The sequence below is a fragment of the Pteronotus mesoamericanus genome, unplaced genomic scaffold (genome assembly GCF_021234165.1).
Source record: "Pteronotus mesoamericanus isolate MK-2021 breed Mesoamerican mustached bat unplaced genomic scaffold, CSHL_Meso_final contig_101, whole genome shotgun sequence".
Lineage (NCBI taxonomy): Eukaryota > Metazoa > Chordata > Mammalia > Chiroptera > Mormoopidae > Pteronotus > Pteronotus mesoamericanus.
The window spans coordinates 17,231,333-17,258,340 of NW_026555001.1; the positions used below are offsets into that span (position 1 = coordinate 17,231,333).

Genomic DNA, 27,008 nt, shown 5'->3' on the forward strand with positions numbered 1-27,008 from the left:
GATTTTATGTTAGATAAAATGGAATTATGGAAATGATTTTTTCAACTAAAGACAGAAAAAGAGGAAAATAAACAAAAAAGATTCAAAAGAGTAAACATCTAGTAAGATAGAAGATTTAAATCCAAACTAACCGATGATTATATTAAATTACCCAAACATCCAATTAAAAGGTAGAGGTTATCAGGTATCACATTAAAACAACAAGATCCATCTATACACTACCCACAAGGCACTTTGAATACAAAAATATAGAAAGTTTTAAATTAAACGGATGGAAATGAAAGAGAAGATAGCATGGCTATATGAATATCTGACAAAGCAGACCTCAGAACAAGAAATACTACCAGTGGCAAAGAGGGATACTGCATAATGATAAAGGATAAATTCATCAAGAAGACACAGCAATGCTCAATGTGCTCCACCTAACAACAGAGCTTCAAAATAAATGGGAAAAAAACCCTAATAAAACTGTAAAAAGATTAGACAAATCCACAATTATAGTTGCAGATATTAATACTCCTATTATTAATCAACAGCACAAGAACACAGCAAAAGTCTTAAAACCAGTATCAACTGACTTGACTTAGTTGGATATTTACAGAACATTTTACACAATGAGAGCAAAATACACATTCTTTTCAAGGGCACATGGAACAGTCACCAAGAAAGACCATATTCTGGGCCATAAAACGAACCTCAAGGTATTTAAGAGGAAAAGAATTAAAATCAAATGACTGTTTTCTTTGACCAAAATAGAAATAAATTAGTATCAATAACTGAAGGGAGGAGGTTAGGGCACTGGGTGAAAAAGGTAAAGAGATTAAACAAACAAACAAAAAATCACAGACAACAATATGCTGATTACCAGAGGGAAAGGATGTGGAGGGAGGTATTGTAGAAGAAGGTAAAGGAGGGATAAATGGTGAACACACAATACAACATACAGATATGGTATTATAGAATTATAAAAAAGAATCAATAACTGAATATAGATTAAGAATTACCAAAGATTAAAAATTAAGTGGCATACTTCTAAATACCCTAATGTCAAAAAATAAGTTAGAAAATATTTTTTAATTGAATGAAAAGAAAACAGAACATATCAAAATTTGTGGGATACCACTAAATCAGTCCTTATAACTTATAGCATTAAATGCTTACAGTAGAAAACAAGAAAAGTCTTACATTAGTAATCTAAGGTAGTAGAAAAAGAAGAGCAAATTAAACACAAAGCAATTAGAAGAAATAAAACAAAATGAAAAACAGAAAAATATATTAAACCAAAATCTAATTCTTTGAAAAGTTCAATGAGATTAAATAACTCCAGCCAGAGTGATCAAAAAGAAAAGAGAAGCCGCAAATAAAAGGGGACATCACTAGAAGTCTTATAAGTATTAAAAGGGTAATAACGTAATATTATGAAAAATTTTATGGCAATAAATTCTACAACTTTGATAAAATATACCAGTTCCTTGAAAGTTTGAAGACAAACTACCAAGTCCACTAAAGAAATTAGATAATAAGAATAGTGCTTGATATAGTAAGAAAATTTAATAATAATTTAAAATAGCTTCCTTGGTAAATTCTACCAAACACCTACAAAAGAATTCACACCAATATCAAATAAACTCTTCCAGAAAAAATGAGGAAAAAATACTTCCCAATTCATTTTGTGATAACACTCCTTTAATACAAAAATACGATGCCCAAAAAAACTTTTAAGAAAAATAAACTACAGACCAATATCTTTTCATGAACATAGACATAAAATATCTTAACCAAATATTAGAAAAATGAATCCAGCAATATCTTTAAAAATATATATATTATGACCAAATAACATTTATTCCAGGAATGCAGCATTAGTTCTACTTTTTAAAAATCCATCAATATAATTCATAATATCCACAGACTAAAGTATAAATGTTCACCTTAATAGAAGCAAAAAAAAAAAAAAATTAGAAAAAGCCCACAGCTATTCATAATTTAAAACTCTCAGAAAATCTGAACGGAAGGGAACATCCTCAGTGTACAATGTCAATCTACAACAAATCTATAGCTAATATCAGACATAATCATGGAGACTAAATGCTTTCCCTCTAAGACTAGTAACAAGGAAGAATATGTGCTCTCACAGCTCCTGTTCAACACTGTACTGTATTGACAGTATCATAATGCAAGAGAAAGAAATAAAAGCCAAGAGATGGGAAGAAAAAAGAAAAAACAAAAACCAGTCTTCTTTCAAAAGTGATAGGATTGTCTATATAGAACATCCTGAAGAATCTACCACTAAAACTAGTAAGTGAACTTAGCATATTGCAAGATACAAGGTCAACATACAAAATATAACTGTATTTCTATATGGTAAAATTATAGAAAACAGGAGCAATTAGCCTTCAAGAAAGAAATTCCTAAGCTATATATAACAAAATAAATGGAAGATCTGTGTGCTCAAAAATACAAAACACCTCCCTGGGCCAGTACGGCTCAGTTGGTTGGAGCATCATCCTGTGAACTGAAAGGCAATGGGTTTGACTCCCAGTCATAGAACATGTCTAGGGGAAGCATTCAGTCCCTAGTGCGGGCACATTCGAGAGGTGGCCAATCGATGTTTCTCTTTTGCATCGATGTTGCTCTCCCTCTCTCCTTCCCTTCCTTTCTCTCTAAAATCAATAAGTATGTCCTCAGGTGAGGATTAAAAAAATAAAATAGAAACACCAAGTGAGAAATCAAAGACCTCAATAAATGGAGATACACTATTTTGAAAGATAAATCAATATTGTTAAGATACCAATTCTTCCCAAATTAATTTATAGATTTAATATAAATTCTAATTAAAATCCCACAAGGCTTTTCATGAAAACTGACAAGCTAATTCTAAAATTCATATGTAGATACACAGACGGTAATAGAATACTCAAAGCAATTTTGAAAAAGAACAAAGTTGGAAAATTTATATTACCAGATCTCAAGACTTTCTATAAAGCTATGGAATCAAGACATTGTAATTCTGGCATAATGATAAGCATACAGTGCAACGGAACAGAAGATACTGTCCAGAAATAGAGCTACATACTTATGATCAACTGATTTTAAATAATAGTACCAGGGTAAGTCAATGGAAAAAAGATTTATCTCTGTTACAACTGGTACTGGAAAAACTGACAATCCATATGGGAAAAAAATAAAGAAAGAACCTCAATCTACAAGTGTTTTCTTACAAAAATTAATACACCTAAATATTTAAAATTTAAATTTTCTGAAGGAAAACAAGAGAAAATCTGAGGGACCCTAGATTAACCCAGGCGTTGGCAAACTTTTTCTGCAAAGAGCGAGATGGTTAATTTTAGGCTTTGTAGGGTATATAGTCTTGCTGCAAATATGCAACTCTGTCATTATAGCATGAAAGCAGCCATAGACAATGAGTAAACAGTAGGGCATGACCACATTCCAATAAAACTTTATTTACAAAAAGAGGTAGTGGGCTGAATCGGCTGTAGCTTGCCAACCTCTGAGCTGGGCAGAGAGTTTTAGATATGATACCAAAAGCACAAACCAAAAAAGAAAAAAATTGATGCTTTGCACTGAAAATTTAAACTTCTGCTCTTGAGAAGGCAGTGTTATGAAAGTGTAAAGACAAGCCACACACTTGAATAAAATACCTGCAAAACAAATACCTAATAAAGAACTTGTTTCTAATATACGAAGAACTCTTTAACACAATAATAAGAGAATAAGCAATCCAATAAAAATAATGGGCAAGGTATCTAGACAATGCAAAAATGAAAACTCATATCAAGGAGCCTACTCACATGGTGCAATACAAGTATTTAATCTTTTCTTTAGGCTCCCTAAAGCTAGACGACTACTCTCTGAATAGAGATTCCGACATTCTGCTGTACACAAGAAGATAATGAACAAATGAAAAAAAATTATCAGAGCATTTTTTTAAAGTTAATTTTTGGAGTAGTTAATACATGTGCCTGGAACTGTACAAAAGTTATAGTGCATAGAAATTTTCTGCAATCACCTAGCTCCCTTCCCTCATTTACTGTGTGTTTATAGTTTTTTTACATATATAAAAGCATTTACGTATGTATTTTTGAAAGATAGTGGTGGCATACTGCTTCTTACCATGATTTTTTTTACGTACCTTAGAGCTTACTTCATATCATCCTGTATAAAAATCCCTCATGCTTTCTTTTAACAATTTCATAATTTTACATTTATGCATATGTCATAATTTAGCCAGTCTCTCATTAATGGACTATTACATTGTTTCCAATATTTTGCCACTACTGGGAATGCTGTAAAGTGTATCTGTGCACTAATGAAGCAGAATTACTGAGTCAAAGTGCATCTGGATTTTAAATTATGATAGTCTTTGCTAGATTGTGCTCCACAAAATTTAAAAGAGGAAAAAAAAAAAGGTTATGTATCAGTAAAGCATCCAAATCAGGGAAACTAAACTAAAGCAGCAAATTCTCATAAGGTAGTCCCAATAACTAAGCAAAAATGTTTTAGAAGATTTTCAGCTGTAAGTAATCCAAGATGCTTCTTAATCCAAGATAAATTTATACTTAAGTGACAATAAGAAGGGTGGGAATTAGTTTAGCCTCATTATTCCAAATTTTGTCTATTAAATTAAGGTAATTTATTCAATATGTATAACCTGCCTCATTTCTAAAGGACTGGAATTGGTTAAAAGTTAAAATATAAGGTAAAAACCCTGGCCAGGTAGCTCAGTTGGTTACTGTGCCATCCCAGCACATCAAGGTTGAAGGTTTGATCCCCATTCAGGGCACATACAAGAATCAACCAATGAGCACATAAATAAGTGGAACAACAAATCGATGTTTCTCTTTCTTTCTATTCCTCCCTCCCTCCCTCTCAAATCAGTAAATAAATAAATTCATACATAAATAAATAAAATACAAGGTAAAAAAGATTCATCACAATAAAACTATGTATATAAAATTTAAAAATAGACACTATGGTAGTTGGTAGGGCCACATACTATTCACCAAAGATGGCTACCATCAATTCCCTCCCTTTCTCTGTGCACATGTCGCACTACCCACTGAGGGATGGGGCTTATTTCCTAGCTCCTTGAGTCTTCACTGGCCTTGTGACTTGCCTTGACCAATAGGATGTGGTGAAAGTGATATTTTGAAACTCCAGAAACCAGGAGTACCAGCAGTTTCCCCATTCTCCCTCTTGGACACTAGAAGTCATGTTAACAAATTTGACTACTCTGAAACTGCCATGCTGTGGAGAGGCCGTATGGAGGCATGCCGAAGTGCTAGATATGCGAGTAAAGCCCTCTTACATTGTCCTGTCTAACCCGCCCAGCTACAGGTACGGTGAGTGATCCCAACTGGTGCTACATAGAGCAGAAGAATCCCTTAGCCAAGCCCTACCCAAATTCCTGACCCGTAGAACTGTATAAAAATAATAATTTAGTCCTGGCCAGTGTGGCTCAGTTGCTTAGAACACGGTCCCTTAACTGAATGGCTGCAGGCTGGAGTCCAGTCAGGGTACATGCCTAGGTTGCAGGTTCCATCCCTGGTCTGGGGACATACAGGAGGCAACCAATCAATGCTTCTCTCTTGTAGAGATGTTTCTCTCTCTTTCTTCCTCTCTCTCTAAAAGCAATTAAAAAGTGTCTTCAGGTGAAAAAAATAATCATAATAATAAATCAATGTGGTTTTAAGGCACTAAGTTTTGGGGTGATTTGTTAAATGACAATATCAAGGCAACTGAAACAGACAATACCAAGTTCATGATATCAGCATTATTATGAGCACTGAGCATCAAATCTGGGCCTATTTTCAGAGCTAAAAGTTTTCATTTTTTGATAAGAAACCAAAATTTTGTATCTGAACTGTTTGAACTTACACAAAGAACAATGAGACTACTGGACTACAGTGTCAAATATAATTTTAGAAAATGCACATCATTCAAATGATGTTCCTTACAGGTAGATTCTATACAGACAGGGGGCAAATCATTAAGTCAAAACTCAGTACAGACATTTTCACGTCGGGGGAGAGAGAGATGACACGATTTTGATACTTTTGTTCTTTGAGACTTAATACCAGAAACTAGATGAATACATAATTAAGATATTCATTAAACTATCTTCTCAAATCTGATATTTTAAGTGAGTTTTTGATAGACACTAAATAGCTGTCAGTTTGTGATTAAATCTTCTAATAAGAACACACAGATTTAATACTCTATAAGGTTTGTTAAAGATGGAGTCGTGTATATTAATAGCTCCAAAATCTACCTTTTTTCTAGGACTGCTCCTACTGAGATCGCCGATTCTTCAGTGCTATATCCCATGAAAATACCTTTGTCCTTGACTTATTTAATCTGAAACAGCACCTACACAAATAACCACTCCCTTTTGGTCATTAAGTGCAGCCCATAGTCAAGGACTGGAGAGTTAAATTCCACCTCCTTGAAGGAGAAAGTGTCTGAATAAATCACCTGTTCTTCTTCTATACAAGATAAATCAGTAGGGACACTTATTTACTCACTCATTTAGTCAGTATGGATTTAGGGATATTTACTTTATACTTTGGGTTATAAGCCAGTACTATATTACTTATTATTGCTCAGATTTTTTCCAGCTTTGGTCATTGGGTGCTCTTGCAGGCTGGCTCCTTCATCTTTTTGTCAAGCCCCTATCCTTTCGGATTTTGAACACTTTGTTATTTTCTGGCACTACAAAATGGTCCCAGTTCATTTGCATCTTCCCTGCCTTAGTCCTAGAATCAGACATTTTCCGAGCAGCTTTTATACTTGTTGCTGGAGAATGGTATTAGAAATCAAAATTTGGGTGCTGGGTGTCCTCAGTGCTATGGAGGTGTCTCATTTCTAGGACCTATCAGTAAATAGAGTTAGAAAATACGTTTGTATACTAAGCCATATATACATACTTATCTAAAATATGTCCCTGTCCCTATCTACTCATATATTAAGCTAAACATGAGTTCATTCTCATGTCTCTAACTCTAGGCCAGTATTACACGGTTTGATCCAGCCCTTCCCTTACCCACAGTTATCTGTAACCTCACTCTCCAAAAGTGAGAAGCCTGGATCCCAAGATTCACTCTCTAACCACTTATTTGTTTACTACTACTACACATGCACAAGTGTTGCAGAATCATTACTTCACATGCTCCTAAATTTCTGTCTTATGTTCTTTAGTCATTTCTTCTGAAAGTCTTTTAGGACAATCCTCATTTTAGACGTATGTGTTCCTTAGATCTTTCACCTAAATCGTCTCTGCTCTCTTCACACATTCTATCTGGGTGATCTTTCCTATCCATGACTTTAATTACTTTCCAAGACTGATACTTTCCAAATCAGTATCTCCAGCCTCAATCTCTCTCCCAAACTTCAAACCCGCTTATCTAACTATCCACAGGGTCTCAACTTAACTCTCCCATAGGCACCTCAAACTGAACTCGCCATCCCTCCCTAACCTTCTCTTCCAGGGTTCCTCTGCGGAATAGCATCATCATCTACCGACTAAGATCAGGTCTGTCTTCTTCCCTATATGTCTCCCTATACATCCCTACCCAACCACCAAAGCCTAATTCTTCCTCAATCCAACTACTTTCCTCCAGCCTGTGAACCTACTATACCCAGCCCAACATCACCTCTGACCTAAAAATATTTATTGTTAGAACAAACATATAAATAAGACAACTTGCTAGGTGATCTCACTACCTTCAATTTTACTAGCTCGAATTCAATATTCTCCACACTATAGCCCGAGTGATTTTTCTAAAAAACAAACCAGATCATATCGCTTTTTCATGATTGAAATCTTTTTATAGCTCCCCATTCCTCACAGGATAAAGCCCAAATGCGTTGATATTGTTTTCAAGGTTCTATGTGATACTGTCCCTAGTTACCTCTCCAGTGTCATTTGCTCCTTTTTCTTACTTTGTATTCCCTGCAATCAACTAATCTGAAATCTTCTCAATTTCTCTCTCCTGACATCTTGTCTCAACTCAGATGTTCCTTCTTCAGAAAACTGTCTCTGCTTCTCCCCCAAATCTGGGTTAAGTGTTTCTACTCTAAGCTCACATTTCACCATCTAATCTGTCTTCATCTATCACACTGCATTGTAACTACCTGGTTATTTTTTTTATTTCAGTTGCTAGACTATAAGCTCCATTAGGGCAAAAATCACATTACCTTTTTTTTTTTAACTGTATCCTCAGAGCCTAGCTCTCTGCTTAGTGCATAGCAGAAATGCAAAAAATGCTTAAAATAAATACTTTTGCATTTCTATTTTTCTTATTTCTGCGGATTAGATTTAATGGCTATTTTACAGATAATCCAAATGAAATATCTTTTGTAAGTACAAAGTTTAATATTAATTTGTTAAATCAAGTCTATTAATTATATAATTGGACACTTTTTTCAAAAAAAGTACAAAGCTAGTATAATTTCTGAAACCATGTCTATCTGGAAATCTCTCTTTTGCCTTTTCATGTAAATGACAGTGTACTAAGGTATTAAACTCTGAGATTGCTCACAACACTGCAGGTAGTGCAGTAATTTACCAGCTGATGAAGTTCTCAGTACAATCAAAAAAGGTGATAGTCTTGTTTAACCTAAAATAAAAATTATTCAACTGTTTGTTTTACATTTTATATATTTATTTAGCCAAAAAGTTTGATAGTTTATGTTAATTACTCAAATTTTCTACAAGCATTTTACTGGTTCATAAATCCAAAGGTCTGAAATTCTCTAATCTAGTATTTTTTCATTAAATAGAAGAACAGAGTCCAACCTGATTATCTTTCCTTTGAAAATCATTCGCTTTTACTCTCTGAATACTCATAAAATTTCCCCTCATCCTTAAACATAAGAAATGCAATTAGTATAACCACTCATCTTGTTTGCTATTTGCTGAGTTTTATTAAAAGTACAAGCCTCCAGTTTAGCAACATTTTCAACACTTTGAGTATTCATTGATTACTTATACATTATCTCTGTTCTTTCTTTATAGAACACCCAATTTATGTATACCAGATCTCTTGGGTCTATCTACTGTATCTAATTATCTTTGTTGTCATAATCTTAAACTGTATCTTTCCATAATTCTGAAACATCATTTGAACCAGTCTTCCAATATATTAATATGATTTTCTGGAGTACTCTATCTATTTTCACTATTACTTTATATTTTCAGCAGATTGAGTGCCAGTCTGTGAACCAAGGGGTCACTAGTTCAACTCCTGGTGGGGGAAAATCCCTGGATTGCAGCCTGGGTCCCCAGTTGGGGGCTTGCGAGAGGCAACCGATCGATGTCTCTCTCACAAATAGATGTTTCTCTCCCTCTCATTCTCCTTCCACTCCCCTCTCTCTAAAAACTAAAATCTTAAAAAATAATTTATTATATTTTCATTCGACATTAATGATTTTTTTTCCAAAAGCTTTTTCTTGTTCTCAGAATCGTAAATCTCACCAAGTCTAAGAATTTGAATTTTTACATCTGATGCAGTGTCATAACTATTTGGTAGAGAACTATCCAATACGAAAATTCAAATTATTTCTTCTTTTGAACTGCTGAATCTTATCATCTATAATTTTTCTGTTTGCTGATGCCTGTAACAGGGATGGCCATATGCTTCCAGAATCAGAGAATGGCTCTCTCAAAAATTATTTAGATCAGTGTTAAAATATTTTTCAGAAAATCTCTCCTTTGTGTCAACTTTGGAAACTGCAAAACAGGGCTACAACCTCTTTTCTGCCTGCTAACAGTAGCCTCAGTAATAGCCCTAACCCAGTCAGTGGACTGGCCCTCTACATCAGTTAAGATTAGGCTCAGATGCACATGAACAAATACCTGTGGTTTATAGAAAAGAGAGGTTTATTTTCCCCTCACTTAAGAGGTCTGGAGGTAAGGAGGTCTGGACAGATTGGTAGCTCTACAGTCACCAAGGACCCCTACTTGTTCTACCTTTTCGCTCTGCCAACCTTACCTCATGGCATTTATGCTCAGTCATCTGATGGTCAAAAGATAATCACTGTAACTCCAGAAATCACATCTATGTCCTAGGCAGAAGAGAGGAGGAAGAAGAGTTGCTTGTGAGGCTTCCCAGATGAGTCAGGCTCCTTAAAGAGCTTTCCTAGAAGCACTACCCAAAGACTTCTACATACAACTGCTTAGAAATGTTGTTTCTCAGTTGGGTTTAAAGAAGTACCCACATTATAGAAGTTATGGTACTAAGAAAGGAAGGGAGAACAGATACTGGGTTGGCAACCAGCACTCAGCCCCGTCATTTTTCTCCCCCTCCTGAACAAGTTCCTAGTTTACCAATGTTCCTCTTAATTATGATATTCAGAATAAAAGTCAAATACAAATAATACATTTATTTTTCACTTGGGTAGAATAATTAATTCTTCCTGTAATCTGAACATAAGACTTCAATGAATGCATTTTAAGGTTGCCGAAATATGCCCAGAAGTCATAGAAGTCATATCAAACTTATCCAAAAAGCACACCCTTTTTTTTTTTTTTTTTTTTTTTTTTTTTTTTTTTTTTTGCTAGAGCTATTCCAAAACAGGTTTCCCCCATCTTGTACTTGCACAATTTATTTTCAAGGACTCTTAAGTGAGCATCTTCATTGTGACACTGTGGTCAAGTTAAAAACACAAAAAAGACCCTGAAAGACTTGTGGTACCAAGTAACCAAGGAGAAGAACATATAAATCCATGAATAAGAACTGAAGCTATCACAGGAATCCTTCTAGATGAAGAAAATCAGTGCTATAAAAATGAGAAAGTTTAAGAGTTAAATGGAAGGAGATAGAAGGTCAGGAGAGAATGAAAGAAAACACCTGCCAATGGTTCTAAGAAGAGGATGGGAAACCAGAAGGGAGGAGAGGCTAGAGGAGAAAACAAATGAACCCCGTCCTCCCCTTCCACCCTGCGGCCCACCGCCCTGCCTCGGCTCTCACAGAGCTCACTCCTCCACAAGCCCGTGCCTGCTGAATCTGGGCGCGCTGCCTCTGCCTCCTCACCTTCCATTTACTCCTCAACCCACTGCATTCATGTTTTAGCCCCCACCATGCCACTGAAGCTGCTCCTGTTTTGGCCATCTTTTAATTGCCAAATTACTACTTAGCCCCTATTTACCCTTTGATAATCTGCACTGTGGACGACTCCCTTACGTCCCTGATTTCTGGGACACTACTCTTGGTGCACCTCTTACTCTCCAACCCGTCTTCCCTCCCTCTCCTGTGCTGGCTCTTCTTCCTCCACATACCTCTCAAATGGTAGTGACTATACTGTCTCAAAGTCTATGCACTCTTCCTGAGCAACCTCACCCTCCCGAGCACGAGATCCACTACTATTATCACCTATATATGAGGGGGGACCCAAAATATCCAGAATTTATTTATAAAAAAATTGTGTATTTATTCTTACATGTTTAAACTTCAGTAACCCTCAAAGTACTTTCCGTTTGATGCAATACATCTAACAAGACATTTTTTCCACTACTCCAGTTTTTGACCTTGTCAATTTTGATGCCTTTTTTAGTGCTTCTGCTGTTTTTGTTTCACCTCTTCCACATCAGCAAAACGTTTGCCTCTGGGGACTTTTTTCATTGGGGAAACAAAAAAAGTCACTTGGTGCAAGATACGGTGAATAGGAAGGGTGGGGTGTGGGGGTCATGCCAATTTTGGTCAAAAACTGCTGAACACTCAGCCTGGTGTGGGCTGGTGTGCTCATAAATCGCCCATCATGAAATGGGTAAACGTGTTGGAAGAGTCTTCAAAAAAAATTCACTAAAGCTGAACACAGGCTCTTACACCACCAGCAGCTGGTACACTGACAGAGATGGGTCCCTAGAACACTCACCTAGCTGAGGGAAGTCTGTACTACAAGGAGCCCACCCTCCAGAAGATAATTCCAGTTTTTTGGGGTCCCCTGTCGTATGACTTTAAAATCTTGTTCAAGTGGAAATATCTGAGCTCCAAACCCAGATATCCACTAGCCTAACAGACATCTCTCCACCTGGCTGTCTCGCAGGCACCTCAATCTCAACATGTCCAAATAAAAGAGTAGTAACCTCCATCCCCAACACACAAAACTGCTTTTACTCTTGAATTTGCTACCATGGTTTCTAGCAATATTACTTCTCCATTCAACCAATCAAGAAAATAGGTCTATTCTAGATTTCTCCTTCTCTCTCATTCCCTTGCCCAATTGGTCTTACTATTCTTTATTTTTAACATCTCTTGTATTTGTTTCCTCAGCTCTATCCCTACTGCTACTTAGTTCAGGATCTCATATCACTGAACCACCAGAAAGAGCCTGTTCTCTCTGCCCAACAATGTGAACATACCGAATACCACTTAATAACATACACCGTTCTAATCCATCCCCTCCAGGCACCAAGAAGGTTGTTCCATTTCAACCACAGTATTTTTCATTCTCCAGATCTCTAATTGACTCTTCTTAATAAATGCCTTGTTTTATAACCACTTGTTTTTATTAAGAATAAATCCCCAACCTCTCTAAAAAGACTGGCTACACTTATTTTAGAACTCTATTCTAGTAACTTCTTAGTTGACCCTCTTCTGTTTGTTACTTCTCTTTTGTGGTGTTAGCTTTCCTGAAACATCTGAAGATTCTTATCTTTGTATCTGGCATTCCATTACATTCTGCTGTCTTCTATCGGTACAGTTCATTCAGGGAATAATACTCATTTCATATTGCTTTCAGTAGGAGTGGAGAACATGCAACAGGAATGTCTGCCTCAATGTCTGGTCTTCTAAGTGTGAGTATAGCCAGTTACCCAAGGTGCTTCCTGGTCTCACATACCCAAGCTCCTACATGCAGTTCTCACATGAAAACAGACCTTGGCCCATACTGGTGTTAGAATGCGTACAGAGTTTGGAGCTGCTTGGCTGTTCATGCTGCAGGAATACTAATGAATCACCCTTTTGATTACCCTAGGACCCTTCCTGCCTCTGGATATGAGCATCACCCAGAACCTCCTATTTATTTTCAGAAATTCTTCACTGTTTCTGATTTACAAAGAATTCCTCTTTTGTTTCTACAGATGGGTACAAATATATTTTTCTATTATTTCTGTAGATTTGAAGAAGGAAAGCATAAAAGTAGTGAATGTTCAGTCTGTCTTCTTCAACCAAAATAAGTTTTCTAAAAGGCAAATTATATCATCACTCTGTCCTTTTCCCATCTTAAAACCCTTTATTGGCTGCCAACTCCCACAGATAAACTCTAAATGCCTTAGTATCACATTCAAAGTCCTCCACGATATGACTGACGACCCCCACATCTTTCCTTCACCATCCAATACCCCTCATGGTCCAGCCACATCTAACTACTTCTGGTTGGCCATACAAAACCAGACCTTCATACCTTCTGCATTCATCAGTCCTTCTGTCTCTAATGCTTCCTCCTCCAGATTGATTCTTCTGAGTCTTCTAAGCATCCTTTAAAACACAGTTTCTGGTTGCTCAACAAGAGCAACAAGTTGAGTGTACTTAATACTACTAGATATTAACAGTTGTTTTCCTGCTTTTGCTTATATATATATTTTCTTTTTAAAATGTATTTGTTGATTTGAGAGAGAGAACGAAATACCGATTTGTTGTTCCACTTATTCATGCATTCATTGGTTGATTATTGTATGTGCCTTGACTGGGGATCGAGCCTGCAACCTTGGTGAATTGGGACAATGTCCCAACCAACTGAGCTAACCCGCCAGGGCTATATTTTCTAATTCTTTCTGCATTTAAGGACCTAGTACTTTTACTGAGGTGGAGGAAAGGGTTGCTGTTTTTTTGTATTTTTAAATCTGGTCAGGGCCCCCCCGCCCTCTGCAAACCCTTACCTGACTAGAGAATAAAGTCTCCCTTCCTCTCTGTGCCATCACACTGTCAGGTTACATCACTTTTTTATTATACTGTATTCAATATTCTTCTTGTAATCTCCGTGAGGACAGAACCTCTGTGAGGACAGAATCTATGTCTTCTTGATATTTCTCTTCCCCAAACCTAAAAGAACCTGAAATCTTACACACATCTAACAAATGTGTGCTGGATAAATAATGAACAAAAACAAAACAGAGGAATGAGAAATGGACAGTTTCATGATGATATGAAGTGGTCTTGAAAAGTCATTTAACTTTTCCTCCAAGAGAAAGAAAGGGAAACAGTATACACAGACAGTTAGTTAGAGAGAGTGAGAAAGGTGTAGAGTGTACTGGGACTTGGGGGACCTAAGCCACCGCCTATGCTGGAACAAAGAGGGTATGCTCACTAGCTAAATACCTGATCACGAGATTCCCCTGTACCGGAAGCCAGCGAGCCACAGCGGGACGTCCTGCTGGAAACCGGCTGAATCCTCACTGCCCCTCCCCTCTCCCTAGAGCTTTTCCCAGAAACAAGGCCCATAAATCTCCCAGACTTTCTGTCGTAGAATCGGCCATCCCTGATCAGAGGACACTGTCTTGCAAACACCTATACCCAGGACACCTGGGACAGATGATCAGGGTGACTCACCCTCCCCAGGGGTCTGCTACACACCCTTAAAAATGCTTCTACCCTTTCCCTTGCTTTGCAGTCTGCTCAGACTCAGCCCGCCTGATCGTGGTGTCCTGCCTGCAGTAAGAGCCCTTAATTGGACCTTTTTGGCTCCTGGTCCTTTCTTGGCCACCTCGGCTACCTAACAGAAGGTATAATAATTATGTGACCATCTTAAATCAAAACAAATATTAAGGGAGTATATCTAAGCCCTCATGTTTTCTTAAGCATATTATTTTTATTAAATTTATTGGGGTGACATTGGGTAATAAAATTGTATAGGTTTCAGGTGTACAACTCTAAAATACAACATCTGTATATTGTATTGTGTGTTCACCACCTCAAATCAAGTCTTCATCCATCACCATTTATCCACGCCCTCATGTTACAGATTAAAGAATTACATCCCAGAATGATAAGGGATCAGCCCAAACTCAGAACTTTTAACAGAACATGAACTAGACCCCAAGTCTTCTAATTTCCATTACAAAGTTTGTTCAGTTTTACTGATTATCCTATCACTGTTTTCACATCATGTGAGGCTTTAATAAGGGTAATACCATATTAACAGCTCAATGTTGCTTAAAAATGAAAGTTCTCCCAACGTGCACTGTCACTTAAATTTTAGTCTATCAACATTTGGCTAGGGTTTGGCTTTAAATAAGACTTCTCTTGGAGGAAGCCACTAGTGCTCAAACTAGGGAAGAAAAGGTGGAAAGCATTCATTAGGGCCATAGAACTGATTTTAACAGGTGACCAAATAACAAACACGGATGTAAGACTTGCTCTTTTTGTGGATATACTCTGTAATTTCATCAGATACCCTATAAACAAGAAAGCAAAAAGTCACCTCTTAACATTGAAAATGAGGTAAATTTCCCAAACCTGCATATTTGTGGGCTTTTGAGGAAAGGAAAGGGGTTCTTGTCAGTTTGTTTGCTGGTTGGTAAAAGCATTGTTTCCCTTCCCCATCCTAGAAACAAAAAGTTAGCAAAGACAGTTTTCCACTAAGCAGTCCATTAAGGCCGCTTTTGGTAATCTGGCACAATAACACCCAAAAAGCTGTAAGGTTAATTTTTTTTTTTTTAATTGTGAGGCTTTAGCACTGCTGAGATGAGGCTATCAAGAAATTTGATACGGCCGTGGCCAGCTGGGCCGTAGGCTCAGTTGGAGCATTGTCCCATATACCAAAAGGTTGCAAGTTTAGTCCCTGGTCGGGGCACGTACAGGAGGAAACTGATTGATGCTTCTCTGTCACATCAATGTCTCTCTTTCCCCTCTCCTTTTCTCTCTCTCTAAAATCAATAAAAACTTATCGTCGCATGATGATTTAAACTTTTTTTTTGCTAGATAAAAAAATCCCCACAAGACTTTGGTTACATAGCAATCAATCAACCCCTTTTAAAAAATATCTTCTATTTAAAATATTCATAAATACATTTTCTTTCTCTTATTTTTCCACCTCAAGTCGTATCTCAGCCCCTCCATTCCCTACCAGCACTGAAGAGATTTGCAAGGTCCTACACATCCAACTCTAAATACATGTGAACTCCAGATTTGACCATTTTAAAGGAAGGACTGAACAAAGTAAAAGGAAAATGCAAACTAACTTAGCTTGAGACAGAGTGACTGGAATGTGTGTTATTACATTTAATTTGCATATAGATGATAAACTAGTGGTAAGTACCTTGTGAAAACAAAAATTAGATTAAGAACAATAGGCCTCAGGAGAAAAGAATAAGCCACGTGAGACACAATGGACAAAAGCCAAAAATCTGAAACATATACCCAGGGCCATGGCACTGTAAAAGTAAAGTATAAGAAACAGGTTTTTCTGCTCACCAGATGTGTCTTTATTTCCCAAAATAAATACCCGCGGTTAGCTAAAAATTTCATAATATTAGTCACAATAAAGATTCATTCACTAAAATGTCATAACATAAATAGCATTAAAACAATGACCCCTCTCCAGCTTTTAATCATAAACAAATTGATCATTTTTGTTTAAATTAAAACTATATTGACTATCTTTTGTCCAACACTTCTTCAGATATTCTGCTAACTGTTTAAAGACTCAGAAATATGGTGTTAGAAAAATAAGCTATTGTTAATTCTATAACTAGAAATCTTTGGTTGCAACTCTGATGTACTTCTCAATCTTTAGTGAGAAACTATTCATTAAAATGTTATTTCTAAGTAGGAGAAAATTTCTGATATCATTGTGGGTTGCACTGTGAACTAAAACAATCTTAGAAATTTAAAACCAATTTTTAAAAATCTGCAGTATGCTAAAACAGAATGTGTATATTTTACCACTAGTTAAAAATATCTAAGAGTTTAAATTATATCATTATTCTAAATATGGTTCATTTTTTTCATAAAATTAGCAAACATTAATTTTCACAGTATAACCATCAAAATTAGATTTGTAAATTAGAACAATATCACAGAGAATATATTATGCATTTGACACTGATCTCTCAAACATTCTTGTAGAGGAAAAATATGGTAGAAAACAAGTGGTTAGAGGTACTTCCAGGCAGAGAAGAAACTGCCCAGAAAGGGCTGATTGACCACTTAGGATTCACCACCAAACAGGACTATGCTACCCCACCTCCGTGTTCAGACTCAGGATGACCTTTAAATAATTTTTTCAATGACTTGTTCCAATAATTCAAAAGTTTGTTCACCATCTCAATAACGCAACACTGATAATGCAATAAATGACAATTAAAAATGGTAAATGATGTAAAGGATAGAACACTGGGTTAAAAATAAACTAGATATAAATTAAGGATGATATATGAGTGCTGTATAAAATTCTTTATTGATTACCTATTTTTAATGTATTCTTTTGCATCTTTAAACGTTTACATGAAACATTTTTTAAAATTAAGAGTAAGCAAAAGACTAGAATAAAGTGTATTAAACAAATTTTATAAATGGGAAAACCCAAATCTTTTTACCCCTAAATTCCATGGCTCGATTTGCTACACCATTCTCTCCTCTATTTTTTTTTTCAGTCACTTTTTTAATCCTTACCCAAGGATATATTTATTGATTTTTTTTTCTTGTTTTTTAGAGAGAGAAGGAGGGAGAATAGAGAGAGAAAGAGACAGAAACATTGATATGAGAAACATCGATCAGTTGCCTCAGTACATGCTCCAGGGATGAGAGCCTGCAGCCTAGGTTAGATATGTGCCCTGACTGTGAATCGAACCTGCAACCTTTTGGTGCATGGGATGACGTTCCAACTGACTGAACCATCCAGCCAGGGCTCTCCTCTAGTCTTAGGTTAAAATGAAGATAGGAAGACCTGGCTTCATAGCCAAATTATAAATATAAACATATAAACAGACAAATAAATAAATCTACCTACAGGTTTACATGACCAAAGTAGTTAATGGGAACAAAATGTGAGATCTAATATTTTTAAAAAGAAAAAAAGAAACAAATAATACTAAAAAAATAGACTACCTTAGTCACTAAGACAGACCTATTCTAATCTGGGCTGATCAGAATTACATGAGCGCTGGTCAGGGTGCATATGGGAGGCAGCCGATTGATGTTTCTCTCTACATATTTTTATTAAAAAATTACATGAGGTTTTGATACCATATTTTAAAAGATTTAAAGTAAGAGATTATCTAGAAGGACTTCCAAGAGTCTGAAAAAATGGTATACAAGAAACAATTAGGCTATGGAAATTAGCCTGGAAAAGAGAAGCACATGGGAAGACAGAACAGCTGTCATCAAACACAGACATCAAAGCAGTCATCAATTACCTGAACCCTTGATGTACCAAAATGGACAGAGGTATGTGTTCCACACAACTTCAGAGAATAGAACTAGGACGAGTAAGTAGACCTTGGATTGTTATTACTAAAGATAATCAAGCAGAAGACACATAGACTGAAAATCCAAAGGTCTCTTACAACTTTCAAATTCTGTTTTCCCAGTCCTTATCCTTAACATGAGATCTTTGTTCTCTAGAACAAATTGTATCCTTAATTTTAATTGTATGTTAGTCACGTAAAGTTTTATATGCATACTCCCATAAAAGGAATGCCAAAAATTATGGTCCAACTGGCAGGCTAGTCCACAAAAACTTATTTTATGAAGCTGTACTACATTAATTATAATGGAGTCACATTTTACTTGATTTTATCTTTCCCAAATTCAATCTAATCTTCACTCCCATTCCTGTCTCCCAAATATGGAAAAATGAGACTATCTGAGAATCAACCTGAGTTCTGAGCAAATGAGCAGGAGGTCATCAGAACAAGGTAGGCTTTAAAAAAATGTCTTTTTCCCCTAAAATGGTCACTTCCTAAAGTGCCACTACTAGTAATTTTTAATAAAGCAATTTGCCTTTCATAAATTTCACCTTTTTGCCCAGAATTCCCCATGCCTCCTTCCCTAATTTCAGTACCCTCAAATTCCGCCACACCCCAGCACCCTCCTGTAACCCCACTCTTGACTCTCCTGATTTACCTTCATATTCTGATCTCCAAAATTATCTTCTCTTCTAATCACAAGTACAGGTAAAGAGGCAATCTGACTAGAACAGTCTATAAAAATGATTATAAACTCTTAATCTAATCAGAGATATCTAAAATGTAGTTATTTGTCTATCCAAATTAATGTTTAATACAATTTCAGGCAGCATAGGAAAGTAAAATTTAAAAAATCATCAGACAGAGTGGGTGAAGATATTTTTGTGTAAAGTCCATCATTAGCATCCTCTGAAATCAGCTCCCATAAGTGGATTCTGTCCCAATAACTTTCCTCTTTCCTCTGATTCTGAGCCTTCAAATTCTTTAAAAGCCTATGGTTTATAAGAATTGTAGCCCTGGTCCATGGGGGTGGGGGAGCAGAGGGGAGGGAGTTTATGAAAATAAGTAGGACTGGGAAAATTGACTTCCAATCATGTATTTGTATACATGATTAAATTGCAATTGGAGAAAAACCTTGAAGAAGTAAGTGAATATTAAGAAACAAGAGGTTATGAACATTGTAACAATAAGTAAAATAAGTCTGTACACATTTCTCAGTCTTTCATGACACCTGCTCTCTCATTAGAACCGATCAAGACTTCCGGTCAAGATGGAGGCATAAATAAACATGGCTCACAACCACATCAGAATTACAACTAAAATATATAACAACCATCACTCAGAACCGTCAGAAACAGAGTTGAACAGAAGTCCAACAATTATGAAATTAAAGAAATCACATCCATCCACACTGATAGAAGTGGTGGAAAGATGGAATGGGCTGGTCCCACATCCACATGTGGTCAGTAAAAATTCTAGAGGAAGCCCTAGCTGGTTTGGCTCTGTGGGTTGTGGAAGAAAATCGTGGAGTCCCAAGCATCTCTTCTTAGGAACCCACTTCTTAGGAGCATGGACTTACTCAGACACACTCCCTCTGAGCTCCAGCACCGGGTAACAGCTTAAAAGGCATCTGTGGCATACAGAGAGAAACTGAAGTGTCTGGCATCAAGGTGAGAGCTGGAGGGCAGCTTTTTCCCAGACAGAAAGGTGAGCAAAAGCCAATGTCCCTTTTCTGAACTTCCCCCCCACAGAGCCACAAAGCCTGGCTGGTGACATATCTGAGACTCCATCGCTTGGCTAACACTGCTCTACCCTACAGATCCCTAGAGACTCAGTTCCACCCAACTTACAGGCCCACCCAAGCTGCTTTTCCACATGAATGGCTGGTCTTGGCTCATGCTTCACAACTTCCTAAATCCTTTCAAACAAGCAATAGCCAGCCTCAGTGAGCCCCCAGAACTTGTACCTCTTGTTAAGTGACCCCAGAGTGGGCACTAGTAGCAAACAGCCTAGATTCACAGCTTGGCTCTGCTTGAGAATCTCCAAGCCCAACACAAGTGGCAGCCATCTCAGATTGTTTACAGTTCAGGCAGGGTGGCCCCGGGCAAAACACAGGTGGGGACTGATCTTGGCCTGCACCACCCAAGAAACTCCAGAGCCTGCACACCCACTGGACAGCTACAGACCACGTCAGAGCACCCTCACCCTGCTCCTGCACAGCTGATCCTCCGCAGAGGGCAGAGGTTAGTGGTCAGTGGTTACAACCAGTCCTTGCAGCTGACTGGCCTGGGTAAATCCCTACCATACCATTGATCTGCCAATAGCAGTCAAGGCTCAACTACAAGAGGAGAGTGTACTTGGTCCACACAAAGGGTTCACCTCAAGTACCCAGCTTGAGTGAGAGGAGAGGCTGTGCCACTGGACCCAACAGGATACCCACTACATTAGGCCATGCTACCAAGGCAAGGAGTCATAGCAGCTCTACCTAATACATAGAGACAAACTCAGGGCGGCGGCTAAAACAAGGAGACAAAGAAACATGGCCCAAATGAAAGAACAAAAATAAATACCAGAAAAAGAGCTAAACAAAATGGTGATAAGCAATCTATCAGATGCACAGTTTAAAACGCTGGTTCTAAGGATGCTCAAGGAACTTAGTGAGGACCTCAACAGCATAAAAGATCCAGTCAGAAACAAAGGATACACTAATTGAAATAAAGAACAATTTATAGGGAAACAACAGTAGAGTGGATGAAACCGAGGATCAAATCAGTGAATTGGAACATAAGGAAGCCAAAAAACAACAAACAAACAAATCCCAATCAGAACAACAAGAAGAAAAAAGAATCCAAACACATGAGGATAGTGTAAGCAGCCTCTGGGACAACTTCAGACATTCCAACATTCGCACCATAGGGTTGCCAGAAGGAGAAGAGAAAGAGCAAGAAATTGGAAATCTATTTGAAAAAATAATGCAAGAAAACTTCCCTAACTTGGTGAACGAAATAGACATTCAAGTCCAGGAAGCACAGAGAGTCCCAAACAAGATGGATGCAAAGAGGCTCACTCCCAGACATATCATAATTAATATGCCAAAGGTTAAAGATACAGAGAGCATCTTAAAAGCAGCAAGAGAAGTTAGTTACCTACAAGGGAGTCCCAATAAGACTATCAGCTGATTTCTCAAAAGGAACTTTGCAGGCTAGAAGGGATTGGCAAGAAATATTCAATGTCATTAAAAGCAGGGACCTACAGCCAAGATTGCTCTACCCTCAAAGCTATCATTTAGAATCGAAGGGCTGATAAAGAGTTTCCCAGACAAGAAAAAACTAAAGGAGTTCATCATCACCAAAGCATTATTATATGACATGTTAAAGGGACTCATTGAAGAAAAAGAAGAATATCAAAACTATGAACAATAAAATAGTAATAAATACATATCTATCAACAATCGAATCTAAAAAACAAACTAAGCAAACAAGAAGAAAGGAGACAGGATCATGATTATGGAGTGCGTTTTGATGGTTGCCAGATCAGAGGGGGTTATGAGGGAATGGGTGATGTGGTGAGGGGATTAAGAAGTACAAATAAGTAATCACAAAATAGCGATGGGGATGTAGAGTACAGTATAGGAAATGGAGTAGCCAAAGAACCTACACATGACCCATAGACGCAAACCATGGTGTGGGGATTGCCTGAGTGAGTCGGGGGTGCTGGGTGGATGTGGGCAAAGGGGAAAAAATTGGGAAAACTGTAATAGCATAATAAATAAATATAATTATAAAAGAGACCCATCAAATATCAACAAATGTGGTAGAAAGACAAAAAAATCTATTTAACAGCTTTAAAATAGATGAAAAGTACACCTGAAACTAATACCAAATAATGTTGAATGCAAACTGTTATTGAAAAATAAAATTTAAAAAGATGATAAATAATAATAAATACCAATAAAGAATAAATGATGATTAAAAACTAAAAGCTGGTCAAGTGCAATAAAGACCATTAGAAGAAGGATATGGAGGAGAAGATGGAAGGACAGTTGATGACGGTGTCCTTTGAAATGAATGGATAACACAAATGCAAATAATCTACCTACAGGTAATCATGACTTGACCATACATATAACTGAAAGTAAAATACATTATTCTGAGTTAATATATACAAAATGTGAAGAGCTGTGCCTAGTATATAAGCACCCAAGAAAGTGTTCACTTCTACAACTATTGCTTTATAACACGCACTTTTTGTAATTTAAAGAAATTCTAAATACTCAATCCTACCCCCCGTAAGAATGTAATACATATTTTAAGATAAATACAACCTGAATGTATTACCACTTTCAGATTTCTTTAAAAGCAAGACTCATCCTCCAATTACAATGATGTGTTAGCTTACAAATTACTGAAGAACATTATTATATTATTATTGATTAAAGTTTTACTTCACCCTTTTTATCCTCTACAATCACAGCCTTCTTCCAATCTGTTTTAATATCTGGCCAAAACCATCTCTCAATGTACGTCGTGATTACTGCATCTTCTTCATCAGGTGTCCTTCCTCCTCCCATTTCTATACCACATCCAATCAGGATCCAACTTCTAGTTCCCACAGAGTTGGGCACTACAACTGATATACTCTCTTTGTACCTTCAAAATGCCTCTACTATGTGCTCTTATCAAATACCATTATAACAACTGTTGATCTACCTACTGCCACTATAGTCTGAGAGTCCATATTTTCTTCATCTTTAGGAGGCTATCAGACAAAGCTCAATACTAAATGCTTCTAAATATTTGCTGAATGTATAACTCTATACTTCAAAAATAAACTACATGGCGAAAATAATTTAAATGTAGTACAACTAGATGAATTAGTATACAGTTATTGAATCGTCACTATAAAAACTAAATCATCATGAAAACTCAATAATGAATGTTCAAGAGACTGTATATCTGCTGTGATAAAGAGTAAGAGATTTAGAGTCACTCCCAGCTTTCTTTCGTTCACTCATTCAGCAAATAACTAATGAGGCTACTTTAAGCTAGGCACTATTCTATTCTGTCATCATAGAATGTACATTTCAGTGCAGAGAGGTAAAGAATAAAATAAGTGAAGTATACAGTATGTTAGAAGGTAATATGTATTAGGGGAGGAAAAACAGGTGGGAAGGGGACTGTAAGTAAAGGGGAAGGGAAAACTTGTGATATTAAATAGGATGATATAAGTAGACCTCCTTTACTCAAGGTGAGATTTGAGCAAAGAGTTGAAGGAGTTGAGATATCCAAGAAACTGCCAGAATGTTTTCCAAAGTGGCTGCAACATTTTTCATTCCCCTCAGCAGTGTATGAAGCTTCTGATTTCTTCACATTCTCTTCAACACCTGTTATTATCTGATTTTTTTTTTTTAATTTTAGCCAACCCAGAGAGTGTAAGTGGTATCTCATTGTGGTTTGGATTTACGTTTCTCTGAGAGTTGTTTTTCCATACGCTTAAGAGTGTCTTTTGAAGTATGGAAATTCTTAATTTTGATGAAATCCAATTTATCAGTTTTTTCTTTTATGGATCACGCCTTCTGTGTTCCAAGAAATCTTTGCCTAACTCATGGTTACAAAGTCTTATACCATGCTTTTTTCCCCTAGAAGTGTTAAAATTTTAGGTTTTATATTTGGTTCTAAAATTTGGAGTTAATTTTTTAATGTTGTACAAAGTATGGTACAAAGTCCTTTATTTTGCATGTGGAAATCCAACTGTTCCAGTCCCATTTGTTGAAAATGGTACCTTTGTTAAAAATCAATTTAACATATGTCTATAAATCTATTCCTGGACTCTCACAGATAGTATAAAAAGTACAAACTTCAAACAAGAGCCTAAGTAACAAAAATGTGTAATAGGAAGTTTAAGCCAAGAGGAATTAAGTGCGGCCTGTGTCCCTACTAGTATAAATATTACTAACATTTCGCAAGGGTGGCCATTAGTTTGGTTCAGTTATCTAAGCTTAATAAACATTTTATCTTGCCTCCCCCTTAAATAAAGGAAGAACCTATTCATATGCATAAAGAGAAAAAATACATTTCATAGATCCGGGTCCACTGGCCTTTATAACATGCAGAGCAAGGCTCAGCCTATTCACCACCAAGCAGCAGCCCATAGGAGGCCATAACCAACTCAAAGAGTGACATTACCAGCTGGCTGAACTGAGGTGGCTATTCCTCAGTGACAGAGCTAGGGAGAATAATTCCTTTCTTGAAGGCGATTCACTGAGTTTCACTTGTTGTTTGTTGTTTGTTTTTAACTCCTGATCCAATGAGTTAAAATATAATTATTCTGGGGGGGGGAAAAACAAAAATTCTGAATAAACTATAAATCCAGACTGTAACTTTCAGAAGTCTACCAAAATATTAACAACTTTTGCCTAGGGACAGGACTAGATATGATTAATTACTTGCTTATTCTACTTGCTCTGTGCTTTTTTTCTTCCTTCTACTTTTAAATAGTTTTCTCTATTTTTCACAATATTGTATTTTCCTTTCATAATATAGGGGACAAAAACAAGCAAGCAAGAACTCAAGATAGCCTTCCTCCAAGTAATATAACATGAATCACCTTTAATCTCTCCAAATGCCAAAGGAAAAAGAAAATTAACAAAGGGTGCCAAAATAAATGATCCCAAAATAAATTATTCCTAAATTCACCTTTAATAATTTAGAAACTTCACAGGAAACATGTTTTTAATAATAAATCTTTTTAATAAAAAAGAAACTCTTTCTCAATTCTAAGCTAGACTGGAGAGCCATAACTCACTCTGATGTCTCGAATTTGAGCAAGAGGCAAGACGAGACAGGCTCCCTTACTTCTGTCTCACTCTCTTGCTTCTTAATCCAATGAACGGACACCATCTCTATCTTTAAACTGTGAATAGTTAATATCACCATCAGTTTTGCAGATTGACCTGACATTCATTGTATTTTTTACTAAATGACCTTAGATGTTTGTCAATGTCAAAATGTAAGCCATAACAAATTAAACTTCCTATTTATGTTTATATTTTATTACCCAGTACACTATACTAATTTTGTTAATTTATTAATTATTCATTTTAAGTCATAATTGCCACAGACTAGAATCTTGCTTATTTTACTTGCTCCACATAGAGTTCAATCAAATAAAATGCAGGTAATGAAGACTACTACCAATACTTATGTGACTGTGTTAATGCCAAGAAATTAAAACTTGCTATTTTTCAACAAAACTGGTCAAATGAATTATGGGTGTCTTTATATCAGAATAAGTCAGTCACAGATCCTGAGCCACATGGTTCCCAGGAGCCTGTTCGTGACAGCATGTATAAACGTTTCCTTACACAAACCAAGTACTTCCCAAGTTGGCCAGAGAAATCGCTGGGCCTAATAACTGCTCACCATCTAGAATTAACCATCTCTGAGAGAGTCCAGGGAAAAGCTGAAGGCCCTTCTGTCACAGATGCTGAGGGCTCTACTCTGATAAGAGGTTGGACTATATATGATCAGCAAACTTCCTCCTAATTCTCATATTTTATCATGAGTGCAAAGGTTAATATGGCTTTGGTAAAGAAATTCCATTTAAGACGAACAAAGTACTCATTAGCCAGGAGTCAGAGGTGAAACTAATGAAGTGGCAGAAAATCATATATTGATTAGAATGTTAAATGAGGTAAGCCTGAAAGAATTGCTCATGTGTATATTTAGAAAATAATGAGCTATCTCTACTTCAAAAAGAATTGGGATCTACCTCATATCGTACAGAAAACTTAACTCAAAATAGATCAAAGACCCAAGTATAAGTGTTGAAACATAAGACTCTTAGAAAAGAAACATAGGCATTAATTTTCATGACCTTGGGTTGGGCAAGGAATTCTTAGCTATGACACCAAAAACACAAGAAGAAAAAAAAAATAGAAAATTGGACTTGATCAAAATTTAAAACTTTTGTGCCTCAAAGGACACCATCAAGAAAGTAAAAATACAGGCCATGTGATGGGAGAATATATTTGCAAGTCATATATCTGATATGGGACTTACATCAAGAACTCTTACAATTTAATAATAAAAAGACAACCAAATTTTAAAATAGGCAAACAATTTGAGTACTCACTTCTCCAAGAAAGATATGCAAATGACCAATAAGCATATAAAAAGATGCTCAACATCTTAGTCATGAGGGAAATGCAAATCAAAATTATGATGAGATGCTACTTCACACTTACTAGGATGGCTAAAATCAAAGCCATATAATAACAAGTATTTGCAAGGATATGAAGGACTCAGAAACCTCATACACAGCTGGTAGGAATATAAAATGGTGCAGCCACTTTGGAAAACTTTTTAGTTCAATGAAATGTTAAAAGAGTTACCATATGACCCAGCAATTCCAATCCTAGGTATATAACCAAAAGAAGGAAAACATATGTCCATGCAAAAACTTGTACATGAAAGTTGACAGCAGCTTTATTTTTTTAAAAAGATTTATTTATTTATTTTCAGAGAGAGGGGAAGGGAGGGAGAAAAAGAGGGAGAGAAGCATGATGTGTGAAAACAAACAT

The 27,008-nt window shown here is 36.5% G+C and overlaps 1 protein-coding gene and 1 pseudogene across 6 annotated transcripts in view; both read right to left on the reverse strand.

Moving 5' to 3' along the window:
• LOC129064601 (tigger transposable element-derived protein 1-like) overlaps positions 1–22,997 on the reverse strand; it is a 34,544-nt pseudogene extending 11,547 nt beyond the window's left edge.
• NCOA1 (nuclear receptor coactivator 1) overlaps positions 1–27,008 on the reverse strand; it is a 201,552-nt gene that overhangs the window by 154,035 nt on the left and 20,509 nt on the right. The gene's annotated exons all lie outside the window — the stretch shown is intronic.